Consider the following 19715-nt stretch of genomic DNA (forward strand, 5'->3'; position numbering starts at 1 on the left):
TTTATTTCAAAAATAGAATACGAAAGCTGGTGCAAAATCTCAGAAATTTTCGTAATGATAGTAGTTTCCAATATAAACGTAGTGGCGTTTTGCTCGGGCTACATGTCCTGCCCACTGCAGGCGATTTCGCTTAATTATAGTGATAATATCTTTCCCACCAAACGTTTGCTTGTAGATATTCTGCAGTTCAAAGTTATATCTACGCCTCCATATTCCGTTCTCACAAACCGCTCCGAATATCTTGCGTAGTACCTTTCTTTCAAAAATTGATAGAGCGGATTCATCTGTTTTAGTTAGCGTCCATGCCTCTGAACCATATGTGAGAACGGGGACTATCAATGTTCTATACAGCCTTATACGAGTTTTTTGAGACAGACGTTTGTTAGATAAGTACTTTGATAGACCATGATAACACCTGTTTGCAATTATTCGCCTTTTTATTTCCTCAGATGTGTCATTATTGGGGTTAACCGATGTCCCTAGATATATGAACTCTTTGACTGCTTCGAAGTTTTGGTCATTGATGATTAGATCTGCATCAATATTTCCAGCTCTTGTGTTTGTGTTGGTCGCCATGAATTTTGTTTTATTTTGATTTATATGTAACTTCATTAGTTCTGCTGCTGCTACTAGATCGGTTAGGATTTCCGCAGTTCTCGCCCTGGTTTTTGTTATAATGTCCACGTCATCTGCATATGCAAGAATTTGGACTGATCTATTAAATATTGTTCCTGACAACGACATGATACATATCTCAAAAAACGAGTAAGTATATCTTGAAATTTTGGATACCTACTATTATATGCAAATAGATACTCGTTTTTTGAATTTTAAAGATTTGCAAATTTTTGACCTCTTTGACGATTCAAAATTTAAAAGTTACCTTCGCCAAAGAATTTCCAAGATATTTATTATTACAAGTTAGGTACTTAAAAATTATGCCGCTCCAAATATTTTCAGAAAGTGGGATAAGTTACAAAATATGTATGTATAATTCTATGTAGTAAGTACTGCAATTCATTACAAAAAACTGTTCATCAATTTTCTTATTACCACCAATTTCTGCCTCAAATAAACGGGATTTACCTTGTCTCAAAAGAATCAACACGTATTGTCGAAACACCATGAAACAAGAGAGAATGTCAAGTACATCAAATAAAAAAAAAGCAAAAAGCAACAAAATCTCCTATGATGATTTAAGCCTTTTAGTTTGATGGTATACCTATATGAGGAGACAAAAAAACCTTGCCGACCCAGTCTCCAAGGCCACGAGCCGCCACTGCCTGGCTCTCTGTATTAAAACTTGCAAGCTGAAAGGTGCTTCCCTCGTTCTGAGTCCTGCTCTGAATCCAAATTGAACTTCACTCAGGTGTTCTTCTAATTTGGTGTACATATATGCGTGAGTGAATGATAGCAAGGAGTACTTTAAGTACATGGCTCATCAAACTAATTAATCTACGTTCTTCACATTTTCTAGCGTTGACAATAAACAATTAACTTCTATTTATATCATTTAGGATTTTAATTAAACTGCACCATCTTTGGCCTTCATCGATCTTTGCCGATATCAATGATTCACAGGGCTACAGTGTTTTTGGTGCCAAAGTGTTTAGAGCTGATTTTAGGTATATTTGGGGAGCTGATTCCGAATATGGCTTTAGTTTTGCCATATCAGCTCTAGTTTTCAAGATAACGTAGGTCATGCCAGCTTTTATGCATTAAAATACGAATATGCTGGTATGGATATACTAAATTGAAATAAAAATCACACAATTAGAAAATACGTATATTTTAAGCCATTTAACTAGGTACAATAAATCTCTTTGTACAATGAAACAGATATACAATTAGTTTTGAGAAAAAAACTAACAAAATAGAAAAATAAAAATGTGTGTGTACTTTGTACGCACGTAAGAAGTTATACTTCTATTATATGATTTCAACGAAATAAATATATTTTCAACAGGTTATTTGTATTTTATTTAAAGATAAAACTAATTTTTACTTACTATTTTCCATGAATGTTTATTAAAATAATACCATAAATAAAAAAATAGGAAACACACGGATTCGCACCGGCACCTCTCGGTCTTCAGTCGAACGATCTACAACTGAGCTATACTACCTTTGTTTTTACGGATTACAAGATTTCCAGACATAGTGACAAATAGATCAAGTGAAGTATGAAAATACTTTAAATATTACTTAGCTACTATCTTATTCCCGAGGAAGACAAATCCAAAGACACAAAAATTATAACAAATATATTTACTAAAAGCACTAATATATTCTTTCCACACCCTTTTTGGACTGACACATACATAACTTAAAATATTTAGCAACGAACTCCATACTGCCTGTGTGCGCATGCGCGCAGAATAATAAAAATTCACTCCCAATCGCGCCTAAAGAAGTATAACTTCAAAAAACTTCGCTTGCGTGATTTCCTGGAATGACCTTTTAAACAGTCTCTCTTCAAACTCCAGCAAAAACCTGCCATCATATGCGTGTCCCATCTTCCATGGTAGCGGTCCTCCATGGTTTTTATGTCTTGGTGAAATCTCTCACCTTGTTCCTCACTTGTGTCACTTGAGTTTTCAGGAAAACGGTCCAGGTGGCTGTGAATATAGTGGACTTTGATGCTCATATTACATCCAAGTGATTGGAAGTTATTCAGCAAACGGTTTACCAGCTCAGCATAGTTTTACTTTTGTGATTTCCCAGAAAATTTTTCAGAATGTCCACAAATGAAAGCCAAGCTTGTTTCTCTACCTCATTCATTGACCCCAGAAAAGCCAGATCATTTGTAAGAAGTCTGATCTGTGGTATATCAAAGATTCCAGCTTTGAGTTTTTCCGTACTTATCTGGGGCAGCTTGCTTTCTATGTAGGCAAAGCATTAGAATCAAGTGCCTTAATGAATTACTTCATTATGCCTAGCTTAATAAGGAGGAGTTTCAAAAGTTTAAAAATACTTTTCAAGCTGTTTTATTTCCTTATAAAATAGTAATGTAACGACATTAAAGTATTATTTTTTGCATAAATAAGGCATAATACAGGAAGAACAACAAATATACTGAGGAAGAAGTTTAATTAACAATGTATATTCCTTTGAATAGCATATTCTTCATTATCTCAAATATTAAAACTTTTAATTTCAGTCTGTGCCATATCCATAAAACTAGAGCTGATACAAAAAAACGGAATCCATATTTCCATTTATCGCCCCTAATATAGTAAAAATCAGCTTAAAAATTCACGGCACCAAAACAATTTTTTTTCGTAGGCCTGTGTTATGATACACCTTGCGACAACTTGCGAAAAAGCTTTATAGTAGGGGAGCGAAGTATGCTAAATGTGCAGTCACTCGAGCGCTTTGGTGACCTATTGGGTTGTGAAGAGTAGGTCCTAAAACCAAAAAAAGTTAAGTAAAGTTTTCCATTTTAGTGGGCGCTTGCCTTTTTTAAATCTAATTTTAAATTTCCAACAATGGTTTTTTTCGATTATAGCGCCATCTATCCATAATTTGAAAAAATGTTTCGAATAAAAGTTGCTTATTTTTACGTAAACAATCCAAATATGAAATAAAAATTTGGGGCACCTATTTAAGATTTCAAAGTGACCGCCCACGGAGGTGGGGAGGTGTTTGGTACCATTCGATAGATTTTTCACAAATATTGATTAAATGTATTTGACAGTTTTTCGATCTAATGTTTATTTTGCGAAATATCGCGGGATATGTATTTACAATTTTAAATTTACCCCCACCCCTCTCCGTGGGGGTCACGTTTGGTATCATTCGATATATTTTTGAAAAATATTGGACACGTGTTTTTTAGTTTTTTGATCTAATGTTCATTTTGCGAATTATTCGCTTTTTTTTGTGAAACTTTTTAACTCGCCCATTTCCTTACGCCCCGCTCAAATCGTTAGATTTTTGAAATATACACTGTTTTGCATGTCCTTAATTTACCTTATCTTAATCTGACAATTTCGAGTATTTTTAAGGATAGATTTTTTTTTCCGTGCCCCCCTTAACGAACTCCCCTGTGTTAAGAGCTAATATATGGTAGAGGTACATCTGCAGGGCACCAGTTTTCTCCCACATGATAATCTGACGCGCTCGAGTAACTGCAAAAATCCCCGCTTGGACTCCCCTACCGTTAGTATACCAGTTAAATTATCTGCAGTAAAACATATGCGACATATGAATTGTTCCCTATCCCTTTGATACCCCGTACCATAGACGAAGCGATCACATTTTCCGACGCTCCTCGGGGACAAGTGTGACCATATCGAACGACGCCTTCCCACAAGAAGCGTCGAACACGTCTCTGTATCTGGAAGCGCGTCGCAATTCAAAGGCACATCGGCAGCATGGTCGCCGCTCCACGACATTGACAGTGCTGTCCCTTGAGAGCGAGCCCCGAGTCCCTTTTCCTCCTGCAAGATGTCCCGTCGATATTTCCAGCCGCGGGTGGGTGCGATTTATGTGAGAAAAATTTTTATCTGTTTTAATATACGGGATAGCAGGTCCTAAAATATCGTACAGTTATATTTATATATACAATATTGTTGGACGGGTCCCTTTGCTTGCAATATCTTTTATTTCCTATATGGATTTAAATTATACAGGGTGTTAGTAAATAAGTATGAAATATTTTACGGGCTAATTCTACATGAAAAATTAATGCTCTATAAACATATGTCCGCAAATGCTTAGTTTCCTAGATACGGGGTGTTGAAATGTTAATTTCAAACTGCCAATTTATTTCTTGCTCTAAAACCAGTGGAGCTTACTTACTTACTTAAGCCGTCCTCTTGTACCTTACGGTGTCGAGGTAAGTGGAGAAATGAGACGTCTCCATGCCTTTCGGTCGGTAGCTAGTCTTTCTGCTTCTCTCCACCCAATATTTCTTTTTCCGCAAGCCTTTCCAATATTTGCATTCCACGTTCTTGCTGGCCTGCCTCTTCTTCGTTTGTTGTCAGATGCCGCTTTCCATACCCTCTTTACAGTTCTACCTTCACTCATTCTCGCCATATGTCCGAACCACGATAACTGTTTCGTTTCAAGTCTGTCTAAGGTCCTTCCAACACCGCACCTTTCACGTATGTCTTCATTTCTTATACGATCACGTCTGGTCACCCCGGATACCGCACGTAAATATCGCATTTCGCATGCTTGGATTTTACTACGGATGTTGTCGTTCACTGTCCACGTTTCACTACCGTAGAGTAGCACCGGCTCGTACACGGTTTGAAATACTTTCATTTTTGTTTTCAGGCTTACTTCTTTCTTCCTAATAAAACTTTTATTTAGTGCATAGTATAATTTTGTTGCACTCATTACCCTGCTGTTTATTTCTGGTTCTATATTTCCTTGCCCATTCATTGTTGATCCTAGATCAAGTGGACCTATGGAGCTATGAAAATTAAATTTGGTGAATTTAGGAGGTACTTATTATGCATTTTTTGACATACAACTAAAAATTTTATATTCATCATTGGCGCGCCTACGGGTAATGGTCTGAATTTATTTAAAGAAAAAAATAGTACGCCACTGAGATATTTCGAATTAAAAAGTATTTTTAAATTCCACGTCTAATTTTTGATAAAAAACCTTTCTTGCCTTTTTTTCATATGATGCACCGTTTTTATGCAGAAAAATAAAACATCTTGGCGAATATTTATCATTTTTTAATACGTCATCAAGAACTATCCAATATAATAATACTAAACTAGAACAATAACAGAAAATATTACTAATAATATTTCAACTAGGTGCAAAGCTGAAAAAATGTTTAAAATGACCTCCTTTAGAGGTTATAGAAGAATTTTTTATTCATCATTTACGCGCGTACGGGTAATTGTCTGAATTTTTTTAAGAGAAAAATAGTACGCCACTGAGATATGTCAAATTAAAAATCATTTTTGAATTGCTGGTTTAATTTACAACCAAAAATCTTTCTTACCTTTTTTTCATATGCGGCGCCGTTTTTATGTAAAACAATAAAACATCTTAACGTTTACAAAGTATTTGAACTAAGTTTCTATGCATATGGAAACTACCTCAAATACTTTGTAAACGTTAAGATGTTTTATTTTTTTGTATAAAAACGGCGCCTCGTATGAAAAAAAGGTAAGAAAGATTTTTTGTCGTAAATTGAACGAAGAATTCAAAAATCATTTTTAGTTTGACATATCTCAGTGGCGTACAATTTTTTTTTAAATTCAGACCATTACCCGTACGCGCGCCAATGATGAATATAAAATTCTTCTATTACCTGTGAAGGAGATCATTTTAAACATTATTTGCAGCTTTGCACCTAGTTGAAATCTTATTAGTAATATTTTCTGTTATTGTTCTAGTTTAGTATTATTATATTGGATAGTTCTTGATGATGTATTAAGAAATAAAAAATACGCGCCAAGATGTTTTATTTTTCTGCATAACAACGGTGCATCATATGAAAAAAAGGCAAGAAAAGTTTTTTATCAAAAATTAAACGTGGAATTTAAAAATAATTTTTAGTTTTAAATATCTCAGTAGCGTACTATTTTTTTCTTTAAAAAATTCAGACTCTTACCCGTATGCGCGCCAATGATGAATAAAAAATTCTTAATTGTATGTCAAAAAATGCGCAATAACTACCTCCTAAAACTCACCAAATTTTATTTTCATAGCTCAACTGGTCTTAGCGTAATAAATAAATTGGCAGTTTGAAATAAAAATTTCAACACCCCGTATCTGACAAACGAAGCATTTGCGGACATATGTTTATAGAGCAAACCGGCATTATTTTTTTATGTAAAATTAGCTCTTAAAATTTTTCATACTTATTTACTAACACGTATATACAGTATGGTGCAAATGAAAGGAATAAATTCATTATTTCGTAAACCGGCGACTTTAAGGAAAATTCCTGAAACGGGTCGATTTTTATTTTTTAATTATGATATTTTGGCATACATATCGTATGAGTGACGCCATCCATCTGGGCGTGATGACGTCATCAATAATTTTTTAAAATAAGAATAAGGGTAGTATGCTAGCTCATTTGAAAGGCTATTTAATTCTCTATTCAGTTTTATAAACATTAACATAATTCATTATACAGCGTGTCCAAAACAATTTTTTTCATTAAATTAATTGACAAAAAAAAAGAAGAATGTATTTAATTTATTTAATTCAAAATATATTTTACTGTTGCCATAAAACAGGGAAGAATTATTATTTCACAGATAAACATTGCTTTTCATTGAACATTTAATTTAAGCGAAAAACAATGTTTATTTATGAAATAATAGTTATTTATGAAACAGTTCGTGAAGTAAGCTTTTTGCGAACGCACGCGATTTTTAGAGCACGAGCGACAACGGAGCGAGTGCTATACATCGCGTAAGTTCGCAAAAAGTACTTTACGCACAGTTTCATACAATATTTTATCTACGATAAACATATAAAAAAACTGTAACTCTTCGTCACTGGAATTCATTTCTATTCTACAATTTTTAAACCTTTGACATTTAAAAATCCTAACTACTTTCAAACCACAAAACTGTCAAAAATTTTGTTGCAAGTCATTGCTCATATTGTCATCACCATGACAACGCGAAAGTTAAGGATATTTGAATTATATGAAAGTGTGCGAAAAAGTAAATCCCATTTAAAATACATTGTTACTTCACGCACACTTTAAACCCTTCACGCACTTCTATCTATAATGACAGTTTTCACAAACTAAAAACTTATACATAATATGACATAGAGTAGATAAACATATTTTTCTTATTTTTGAGAGTAGTAAAATGTATCTTAAATTAAATAAATTACATTACATTCCTCTTTTTTTGGCAATTAATTTAATTCAAGAACATTTTTTTTGGTCATCCTGTATAAATAATTATAATAATCCAAAATGAACTTCTTCTTCTTCAAATGCAAATCCACTAATGGATGTTGGCGACCACATTTTCCATTAACTCTCTGTTTCTTGCAATGTGTACCTATCAGTGATTGTATGTCGGTAATCCCTGTCCATTGCCTTATGTTTCGGAGCCAGGACATTTTCTTGCGTCCTATTCCTCTCTTGCCTTCAATTTTACCCTGGATTATAAGTTGAAGGAACTGGTATTTTTCGTTTCGCATGATGTGACCCAAATACGCCGTTTTTCTTTTCTTGATGTTTTCGAAAAGCTGACGTTCTTGGTTGATTCTTTTAAGGACATCCACATTTGTGACTTTTGCCGTCCATGGTATCTTTAGGATACGGCGATAAAGCCACATTTCGAAGGCTTCTAATCTGCTTATATCTTTCGTTTTGAGTGTCCAGCCCTCTATGCCATATAGCAGCACCGACCACACGTAGCATTTAGTAAACCTTAGTCTCCAAAATGAACAACCAGTTTCAATTACAAAATGAATAATTATAATGTTTATATTACTGAATAGAGAATTAAAAACATTTTAAATGAGCTGGCACACGACCCCTATTCTCATTTTAAAAAATCATCGATTAAATATAAATAACCAGGACATGAAATTAATATTGGCAGGGATAATCAGACCCATGAACCGAAGAGAAGAACCGCTCTTGGGTGGGCAGCATATGGAAGAGTTAGAGAAACGTTTAAAAGCGAGTTGTCCACATGCCTGAAGAGAAAAATATTTGATCAATGCGTTCTTCCAGTGTCGACATACGGAGCAGAAACACTTACCTTAACAAAACCCTCGGCTACCAAACTGACAGCTACATTGAGAAGAATGGAACGATCCATAACAAACTGAAAAGTTTCAGATGCAGAATTCACCATTGTAATAAAAATTAAAATGGTAAATAGATATTTATTCTAACTCTGCCTGGGGGTTGTGAGCGCGAAGACTGAGTGGATTGAGTAGCTCAGAAGTCACGTTCACACTCACAGCCGGTCCCAAGCCCGGAAAAAAGAGGAGGGTTGATGGGCCAGGTTAGCATCCTACCCATTATAAAAGAAAACAAGGCTCAAAGAACCGATATAAAGCCTCGGAACTCGACGGAACCTAAGATGACGAACCACGCAAAGAAAAGGAAAACGAGAAGGAAAAAGAAGCCAACAATCAGATTAGCAACATGGAACAAAACTTCGTTCAACAACAAAGACCAAGAGATAATCGAAGAACTGATAAACAAAAACATAGACATTTGTGCAATCCAAGAAACCAAGAAGAAAGGTAAAGGTCAAAGAGACTATAACCAATATATTTTAGCATATAGTGGAGTGAAGAAAGAAGAACGAGCACGAGCAGGCGTAGGTATACTTGTCCATAAAAAATTTAAAGACAACATAAGTAACTGCCGTTACGTCTCCGAAAGAATAATACATATGAACATCACAATGGACTACCAAAAATTAAATGTTATATCTATCTATAGCCCCGAGGACTGCAAACCTAAGAAGGAACGAGAGGCATTCTACGAACAGTTGCAAACCATCCTGGACGATATACCTCATGAAGAACACTTAATTCTTATGGGGGATTTTAATGCACGAATCGGAAATGAAATAGTTCCAGGAGTAAAACAAAGATTCAATGAAAACCATGTCAACTCAAATGGAGAACTCATGGCTAATCTCTGTGCTTTTAACGAACTGCGAATCAATAATACATTTTTCGACCATAAGCTTCAGTATAAATATACGTTTGAAAACTCCAGGGGGCACAAATCTATGATTGACTTTATAGTCACTAATAGACAAATCCACCCAGAGCAGATTCTAGATATTCGAACTTTAAACTCGGCAGACGCAGGGAGTGAACACAAATTAGTCCTAGCAAAAATAAGAATGAAACTAACACCAAAACGTTTTCCACAGGAAATCACCGAGGAAAAATTCAATGTAGAATCACTGTGGAACGATTCTACCAAAGAAATGTACCAAAGGAGGCTAGCACAGAAGATACAGCTGAAGCAGATAGACGACATCGAAGATATAAACGCGAGCTGGGAGAAAATTAAAAACAATATTGAAGAGGCAGCAACAGAAGCTCTAGGAAAACGCAAAGTCATACTGAACAAAAGAAACAACAACAATACACCATGGTTCAGAAAAGAAATAAAAGACAAATGTAAAGAGAAGAGAGACGCCTACATGAAGTATAAAACATCAAACACTCCAGAATCCAGAGACACCTATAGAAGAATACGAAATGAAACAAAGCAATTGGTACGAAGAACAAAAAATGAACACTGGGAACAGTTTACAAAAAGGATGGAAAGCGACTTCTACGGAACACAAAAACAAATATGGAGATTCATAAGAAACCAACGGAAAGAAATGGCAGAATTGAAGGAATACAATAACATACCAGCAAACGAATGGGAAAGATACTTGACGGAACTGTTTAAAGGAAAGGAAAATCATAATCAAAATAATAACCTACCTGAATTAAGACACGAAATTGAAATCAGTTTTCAGGAAGTAGGGGTAGCCATAAATTCACTCAAAAATAGGAAGTCACCAGGACCAGACGGAATAACCAACGAGCTTCTAAAATACGGAGGAGAAAGTATAACCCTAGAGATGACAAAACTTATACAAAAACTAATATTGCACTGCAAGATACCAGACGCATGGAGAAACAGCATAATGATACCAATGTTCAAAAAAGGAGACAAAGAAGACCCCAACAATTATAGAGGTATAAATCTACTAAACACCGCACTTAAGCTAACCACAAAAGTCCTAACCAACAAAATCAATAAACTAACAACTTTATCAGATGAACAACAAGGATTCAGATCCGGAAGATCCTGCGTAGACGCCGTATTTGTACTGAGACAAATCACAGAAAAGGCCATTGAGTACAATAAACCAGCATATCTATGTTTTATAGACCTGACAAAGGCTTTCGATCGCATCCAAGTCGAAGACGTCTTACATTTACTGTATGGAAGAAACATACCAATCAATATTATACAAACCATCGAAAACATCTACTTTCATAATCGAATACAGGCAAAGATAAATGGAAAACTAACGCAGTTTATACCAGTACAAAGTGGAGTCAGACAAGGTGACTCATTAAGCCCACTGCTCTTTAATATAATAATGGACGAAATAATAGAAGCAGTACGTAAAGGTCGTGGTTACAGAATGGGGAATAAAGAAATCAAAGTATTGTGTTATGCAGACGACGCCGCATTAATCGCCGAGACAGAAGACGATCTCCAAAGATTAACACACATCTTTAATACAACAGCCAAGAAATACAATATGATAATATCAGCAGAAAAAACCAAATGTATGACAACATCTAAATACCCACTACGATGTAAAATCGAAATTGATGGGAAAATAATAAAGCAGGAAGCAAGGTTTAGATATCTGGGAATTGATATAACCAGTTACGGAGATGTTGAAGAGGAAGTACGACAACAAAGCTTAAAAGCAAGTAAAGCGGCGGGATCTCTTAATGACACAATCTGGAAGAACAAACACTTAAGACAAGACACAAAAGCAAGAATCTATAAAGCAGCAATTAGACCTATATCAACATACACGGCGGAGACAAGGCCTGACACATCTAAAACGAGACGACTACTAGAAACAACAGAGATGAAAATACTCCGACGAATATCAGGGAAAAGTCTGTTGGATAGGGAGAGGAGCGAAAACATAAGAAGATCATGCAATATAGAAGACATAAATGGATGGGTGACAAAACGGAAACAGGAGTGGAACGAACACATTAGTAGAATCGCAGAGGATAGGATAGTACGAATAGCACGAGATAAGTCACCAAATGGACGAAGAAGTATTGGCAGACCAAGAAAAAGGTGGTGCGATAACCTAAACAATTTAGGAGGATAATATTGAAGAAGAAACAGGCTTTAAAGCCTACATACAAGAAGGAAGAAGAAGAAGAAGATATTTATTCGCATTTTCAGTTTGTTTAAGAGATGTTGCTGGGCTAGATGGTTTAATAGATGGGCTAGCTGGTTTTCGATTCAGAGTTGTGCACGCTAGCGCTATTGAGGAAGCCTGTAACGGCAGAAATAGCTGTCCAACGATTGTGCATCCCTCAGAATCGAAAGCAAGCAAAAACATCTTTTAATTTTCAAAATCATCTTTTACGGAACGATCCATCTTAGGAATAACTCTGCGAGACAAAATAAAAAACGAAGAGATCGGAAGAAGAACCAATGTGACTGACGTCTTCGAAAAGACAGTCAGTTGTCATATGCTTAGCAGTGGACTTTCGAGGCGCTATATGATAATGCCTAGGTATAGAGATATAGACGAAGAGTAAGAATCACCTATGATCCACCCTGTATATCGCTGCTTATTTCTTAAAATAACTCTTTAAGATAATTTTCGAGTATCAATAAAGTTATCTCTCTGAATTTGTTTGTTTTCACGTTGATAATAAAATACAGCAATAATACGTCTATAATCTTTATCTAAAGCAATAATGAAAGCAACAGAACCCCATGGAAACATTAACAAATACCGCATAGCAGTAGACAAATTAAAGAACAATAAATCACCGGGATCAGATCAAGTAGCATCGGAATTACTGAAGGAAGGAGGAGACGCACAACAGAAAACAATACATGAATTGATAACAAAGATATGGTCAAATAAACAGCTACCAGCGGAGTGGAATAGCGGTATTATTGTACCATTACATAAAAAAAGGAAATCAGTTAGAATGTGGAAACTACCGTGGAATCACGCTGCTGAATGCAGCGTACAAAATAATGTCCAACGTCATTTATGAAAGACTTAGACCACACGCTGAAAAAATAGTTGGCAAATACCAAAGTGGCTTCTGTAGACAGAATAAGTCAACAATAGACCAGATATTTGTTCTGCGACAGATCCTCGAAAAAACAAGTGAACATAACATCGACCAACATCATCTCTTCATAGACTTCGAAAGCGCATATGACAATATAAACCGAGAATTCTTAATAAAAGCAATGAAAGAATTTAATATACCAACACAACTAATAGAACTGATAAAAGAATCTCTAAAAGTAGAAAGTAAAATCCGGATACAAAACGAGCTAACGGAAACAATAGATGTGAAAAAGGGACTACGCCAGGGAGACGCTCTATCATGCATTTTGTTCAACATCGTACTCGAAAAAATAATGAAGGACACAACAGTCAATACTCGAGAAACAATCATTAATAAAAGCGTGTAAATACTAGCATTTGCAGATGATGTTAACATAATCGCAAGATCAAGAAGAGAAATGATAGAGGCATTCAATCAAATAGAACGAGCTGCACAAAATAGTGGCCTTAAAATCAACCAGAACAAAACAAAATATATGCAGGTAAGTAAAAACGCAGAAATAAGGCAGCCACAAAATATAACAATAGGAGAATACCACATTGAGGGGGTAAAAAACTTTACATACTTGGGATCCCTAGTCACGTTGATAATAACGTAGCGGAGGAAGTGAAGAGGCGAATATTTATTGCCAATAAAAGTTACCATGGCTTAATTCGGCAACTAAGATCAGATATCGTCGCAAGAAAAACAAAATGCCAAATATACAAAACCTTAATAAGACCGGTACTCACATACGACATACGGCTCAGAAACCTGGACACTCACTAAAAGAGAGGAAACATTGCTAGCCACCTTTGAAAGAAAAATCTTGCGACACCTATATAAGGGCACAAAAGAAAACGGAATTTGGCGAAGAAGGTACAACTTTGAACTATACAAAATATACCAGGAACCGGATATCATAACATTCGATAAAATAGGACAGCTGCGTTGGATGGGACATGTAGAAAGAATGGAAGAAGGCGAAATACCAAACAAAATATTCAAACAGATGCCAGTAGGAAAAAGAACAAGAGGAAGACCGAAGCTAATATATTTAGAACAAATAGAAAATGATATAATAACCTTAAAAATAAAAAAACTGGAGAAAAAAAGCACGAAACAGATCAGAATGGAGAAGAATCCTGGAATAGGCCAAGACCCAGAAAGGGTTGTCGAGCCAGTGATGATGATGATGATGACCTAACTGACAGCTACATTGAGAAGAATGGAACTATCCATAACAAACTGAAAAGTCTCAGATGCAGAATTCAACATTATAATAAAAATTAAAATGGTAAATAGTTATTTATTCGCATTTTCAGTTTGTTTAAGAGATGTCGCTGGGCTAGATGGTTTAATAGATGGGCTAGCTGGTTTTCGATTCAGAGGTGTGCACGCTAGCTCTGCTGAGGAAGCCTGCAACGGCAGAAACAGCTGTCTAGCGATTGTGCATCCCTTTGAATCGAAAGCAAGCAAAACCATATTTTACTTTTCAAAATCATCTTTTACGGAACGATCCATGCTAGGAATAACTCTGCGAGACAAAATAAAAAACGAAGAGATCGGAAGAAAAACCAATGTGACTGACGTCTTCGAAAAGATAGTCAGTTGCCATATGTTTAGCAGTGGACTTTCGAGGCTGGATGATGATGCCTAGGTATAGAGATATAGACGAAGAGGAAGAATCACCTATGATCCACCCTGTATATCGCTGTTTATTTCTTAAAATAACTCTTTAAAAGATAATTTTCGAGTATCAATGAAGTTATCTCTCGGAATTTGTTTGTTTTCAAGTTGATAATAAAATACAGAAATAATACGTCTATAATCTTTATCTAAAGCAATAAAGAAAGCAACAGAACCCCATGGAAACATTAACAAATACCGGGCATCTTGCCAGAAACGGGAGCACCAGTAGAATCTACGGGCCACCGACAAACCCTTTATTCGATGTTTATGAAATGGATCTCGAGATATTAACGCAGTTACGATCTCAAATTGCTTCTTATCTTATTAGAAGCCATGAAGAGCCACATTAGCCGGTTAATTCTCCTTTACATCCTAATTAAATTTTGTTCTTCTTGTTAAAATTCGAGTTTTGCCTCTCGCCATTTTGCACAATCATCGGTACTGATGTCTTTACATTTTACGCTTTTTAGTATGCGTTTTCGCTTGTTTGTAAAGAAAAATATATACTTACTTTAACGTTTAAATAATAATTGTTTAAAAAATAGGGTATGTTAAAGCTTTTTCTTTATTTAATCAAGAAATAAGGGTGCAACTATAGTAATCGTTTTACCCTGAGGATGCGGTCTACATGTGCATATAACTCTATTATTACCTACTCTGGGCTAACTAGCAAAATACAAGGAAAAGTTATTTACCAGCAATTTTATTGCTGAAATTGAATCTTATGATTGCATATATTAATAATATAGCTATGAAAAGTCCGCAGATAGTGTGCTACTTTTTTTTTATAAACAAAATGGCACCTGAAAATCGTGTTTTTGTTTTAATTTTTGCTCTATAACTCCAAAGATTTTAACTTTACACCAAAAACACCCAAATAAAAATTCACCGTAATTAAATTCTACATAGAGACGTGTTTTCCCGATTTACTTCGACGAAAATTTTCCCCGGAAAATGCGGGGAAAATGCATACTATAGTGGCACCGAAATAAGGAAAATAATCTTTTATTATGTCACATTATTGATATTCATCATCACCACCACCACCACCACCGGTTTTGAGTCCACTGCTGGGCATAGGCCTCCCGTAAATAATTCCGTTGCATCTGATCTTGGGCACCCTGAATCTAGTTGTGCTGGACGCGCTTGATGTCGTCCGAACACCCTATTGGAGGACGTCCTCGACTACGATAAGCATCGTGTCTAGGTCTACATTCTAAAAGGGGTGATACACACGCGAGTAAGTACGCGAACTTATGGCTCGCGACCTTTTTCGCGCGTGTATCACCGCAAGTACGCGTACTTTAAGTCCGCCGAGTAAGTACGCCGTCGATCCAACAAGTTTGAAATCTTACTCGTAACCCGTACGTGTATCACTGCCACGAGCCACGAGCCTCGAGCCATCATGTTATTGCGTTTAATGTTACACTTATATTTTCACTAATTAAGCAAATTGCCTAGAAATAATTCAATCGTTTATTGTTGAAAGGAGACAAGTTACATTTTATAAGTTTTGAGAAAACCGTAAAACACTATTTTAAGCTATACTAAATTATTTTTATTATTTGTTTTTGAGTAAACCTAATTATTTATAGGCTGTTTTATCCTTCTGATGAAAATATTACCATCTTATCTATGATATTTTGTTTGTTTATGCCTACCTTGTATTAATTAAAATAGATAAAAAACAAGTGCTATACTTCACATCATGATTTTGACAGCTTACCACACTTATAAAAAATCAAATTATTCTTCTATTTAACAAAACCTGCTCAAAAATTAATCAAACTCTACTAAAAAACACAAGATTTCAGCAAAATTAGGTACACAGAAAATAAAAAATTTAACCACGAGGACAGTTTATAAATTTTTTGCTACCGACAGCGACCGCGATCTTTAAAACCGCGTACTTGTAAGTCTGCCGTGTATCACCGACGGCGAGCCGAGTAAGTCCGCGATTTTTAAACCCGCGTACTTAAAGATTGCGTGTGTATCACGCGCTTTAAGGCGCATTTAAATCAGCGAATACTAACGAACCAACGAAGGAACTAATTCGTAGGTGTTCGCTTGGTCATTCGTTCGCTACAAAGTAGGGCCATTCACATTGAAGCGAACGTTCGCATTCGTTGATGATCGGGAGTGCATATTGCCCGCAGATGTATTTAAGATGGGCCAGTCACACATTGTGTTTAAGTCTATTGTCGTGTTTCTTGTTGGGTAAATTTTAATACAATAATAGCTTATAAAATGCAATGCAATTCTGCAAGGAAAAATGTCATATTGTCCTGTCTCTATTCTATAATTATTTAAATTTAAAAAATTTGATTTTAATACTTGATTAAAATAAAATAAAAATTATTTCCAGTCTCAAAAATAATTTATCCAGGTATTTTTTATTATTCTGTTGAAAATTTTCATGATAAGTTTTATTTATTAATATTTTATGTAAATCTGGCATTATCCACTAAAGTTTGAGATAAATAAAACGTCCAGAAATGTCTAGCAATTGTAAATTCATATTTCTTCTTCTTAAGATGCCGTTCATTTCTGCGTAGGCGTCCACCGTATATTGTCTTGTTTATAAAATATTACTGTTTTTAGCAGCATTGCAAAACATTTCATAGCCGTGGATTCTTGTCCACTGGCGATTACGCAGCCATGACATCTTTTTCCCAGACCCCTCTTACCGTCTATCTTTCCGTTGAGTATCAGTTGCTGAAAAGTGTATCGTTCCCCTCGTAATATGTGCCCCAAGTATGCAGTCTTCTTACTATTAACATAATTAAAAAGTTCCCTATCCTGTAAACCCGCTCTTCTTAGTACTTAATCATTTCTGACTCTATCCGTCCATGATATTCTAAGCATTCGACGTAGGCACCACATTTCAAACACTTCAAATTTGTTAATGGAACTGGCCTTTAACGTCCATGCTTCCATTCCGCACAGGAGCACATGTCAAACGTAACACTTTTTAGCATATAAATTACTGACAAAATATTTGTATTCATATTTCTAATAATGACAAAAAAAAATTATATTGTTAAAATAATTTTGAATTCAATATATGTATTTAGGCAGGTACCTGTAATGTGCTTCGAATTAATGAACGCAATCTGTATCAGCAGCCAGGTAGCAGGTATTATACGCTGTTTGAGGGAGCGTAGATAGATAGAAAAATTTATTTAACTACTTTACAAAAAAAAATATTGTTTGTAGCAAGTCAAAATTACAAAGTCAAAATAAGGAATATAAAAATTACAAGGTATATAAAATCACAAGGTATATAAAACAGAAATATAAAACATAACTTATAAATATGTATCACAAACAAGAATATAGATTAACAAAAAATATTTTGTGTCACGGTAAGCATTTTAGTAGATGTTCTGCAATGAGTCATATATTCTTCCGAGCAATAAAAGCAATGTTTCAACAGATACCTTTTTATTACTTTTTTGAAACTGTTACAGCTTAGCTGTTTAATATCTTTTGGTAAAATATTGTAGTAGTTATAATTAAGACAATTTTTATCTGAAAGACGCAATCTAGAGCGATTTGTTCGTAAATAGTGAGAGTATCGCGTATTGTGAACGTGAACATCAGACTGCTTTGTTAAATGGGACCTTTTTCTGTGAATTTCAGTCAGAACTTGATATATCAACAGAGTAGGTAGCGGCATAATTTTTAATTTGATGAAGAGAGGTCGGCAATGTTCCAGATAACTAACCCCTGCTAAAATCCGGATAGCTTTCTTTTGCATCCTGAAAATTTGAAGAGCATTTGTTGAATTGCCCCATAAGATTAATCCATAGCTTAGGTGTGAGTGAAATAAAGAAAAATATGTCACCTTCAATGTCTCAAAGTTGACAACCCTTGCTAGTTGACGAATAAGAAACAATGAACTAGACAGCTTCGCCTTTACTTGTGAAATATGAGCCGACCAGTTCAATCGATTGTCTATGGTTATTCCTAATAGTTTAGCAGTGTCTTTGTCATCTGGATCGCCATGTAAACCACTTGCAGATATAATCAAGTCCTGCGTTTTTTCAGTATTGAGTTTTAGTTTGTTCGCAGCAAACCATGTGCTAGATTTATCAGAGACTTCCTCGTAAGCCATTTTTAAATCCTCATTTTTATTACCTGATATTATGTATGTCGTATCATCCGCAAATTGTACTGATTTGTACGGAGATATGAAATGAGGCAAATCGTTGACATATATAATGAATAAAAGAGGTCCCAAGACCGAACCTTGTGGGACTCCATGTTTTACGGGTCGAAAATCGGAGAGATAACCTTTAGACACTACAGCCTGGTGTCTACCACATAGGTACGAAGAGATAAGCTTAAGAGGGATACCTCTGATTCCATAATAGTTTAATTTGTGGAGCAAAATGTCATGTGAAACGCAGTCAAAAGCCTTCGACAAATCGCAGAGAGAAATTGCTATGCGATTGCCACGTTCAAGCCCCTCAATCACCTCGCTCACAATATTATATACCGCGTTTGTAGTAGAACGAGCACTTCTGAATCCATATTGCGAGTTGCTAAAATAACTTTTAGACTCAAAATAAGAATATAATTGTTGTTTGATCACCTTTTCAATCACTTTCCCGAATGTAGAAACAATGCTTATGGGTCTGTAATTGTCAGCTTTCGAGGAATCACCTTTTTTATAGATAGGTAGTACCTTTGAGTACTTTAGTGCTTCTGGAAATACTCCAGTTGATAAAATTAAGTTAATAAGATGAGTGAAAGGTGTTAAAACTATTTGGTAAGTCTCTTTTAAAATTTTTTTTTTTAGAGAACAATATATCAAAGAACCAGCTTTCTTAAAATTCTTCCTCGAGAAAGTTGCTTGCTCTTGGTAGTATGACTATATTATGTTCAAATAATAATAAATTGTAAAATTGGCGTATCAAAATAAATTTGCTTTTAATTAATTTTAGCAATTAATTTGATTTGCTTACCTCATTAGTCTTTCCGGGTTGAAATTTATCCAATAAAAAATTAGGCATTTAAATGCAAACCACTTCGAATCCTCTTTTTGTCTTTCTCGTCTAAATGATGCCAGAAGCTAATTCATTTTTTTAGTTCAGAGACATCACAATTCATTCCTATAGAAATGTTAAAACAAGCATCAGTTTTTCTGTTTATTATTTTATATAGCTTCGATTTCGGGTTTCATAGGCATTCTT

This window comes from Diabrotica virgifera, chromosome 5, assembly GCF_917563875.1.
Source record: "Diabrotica virgifera virgifera chromosome 5, PGI_DIABVI_V3a".
NCBI classification, from domain to species: domain Eukaryota; kingdom Metazoa; phylum Arthropoda; class Insecta; order Coleoptera; family Chrysomelidae; genus Diabrotica; species Diabrotica virgifera.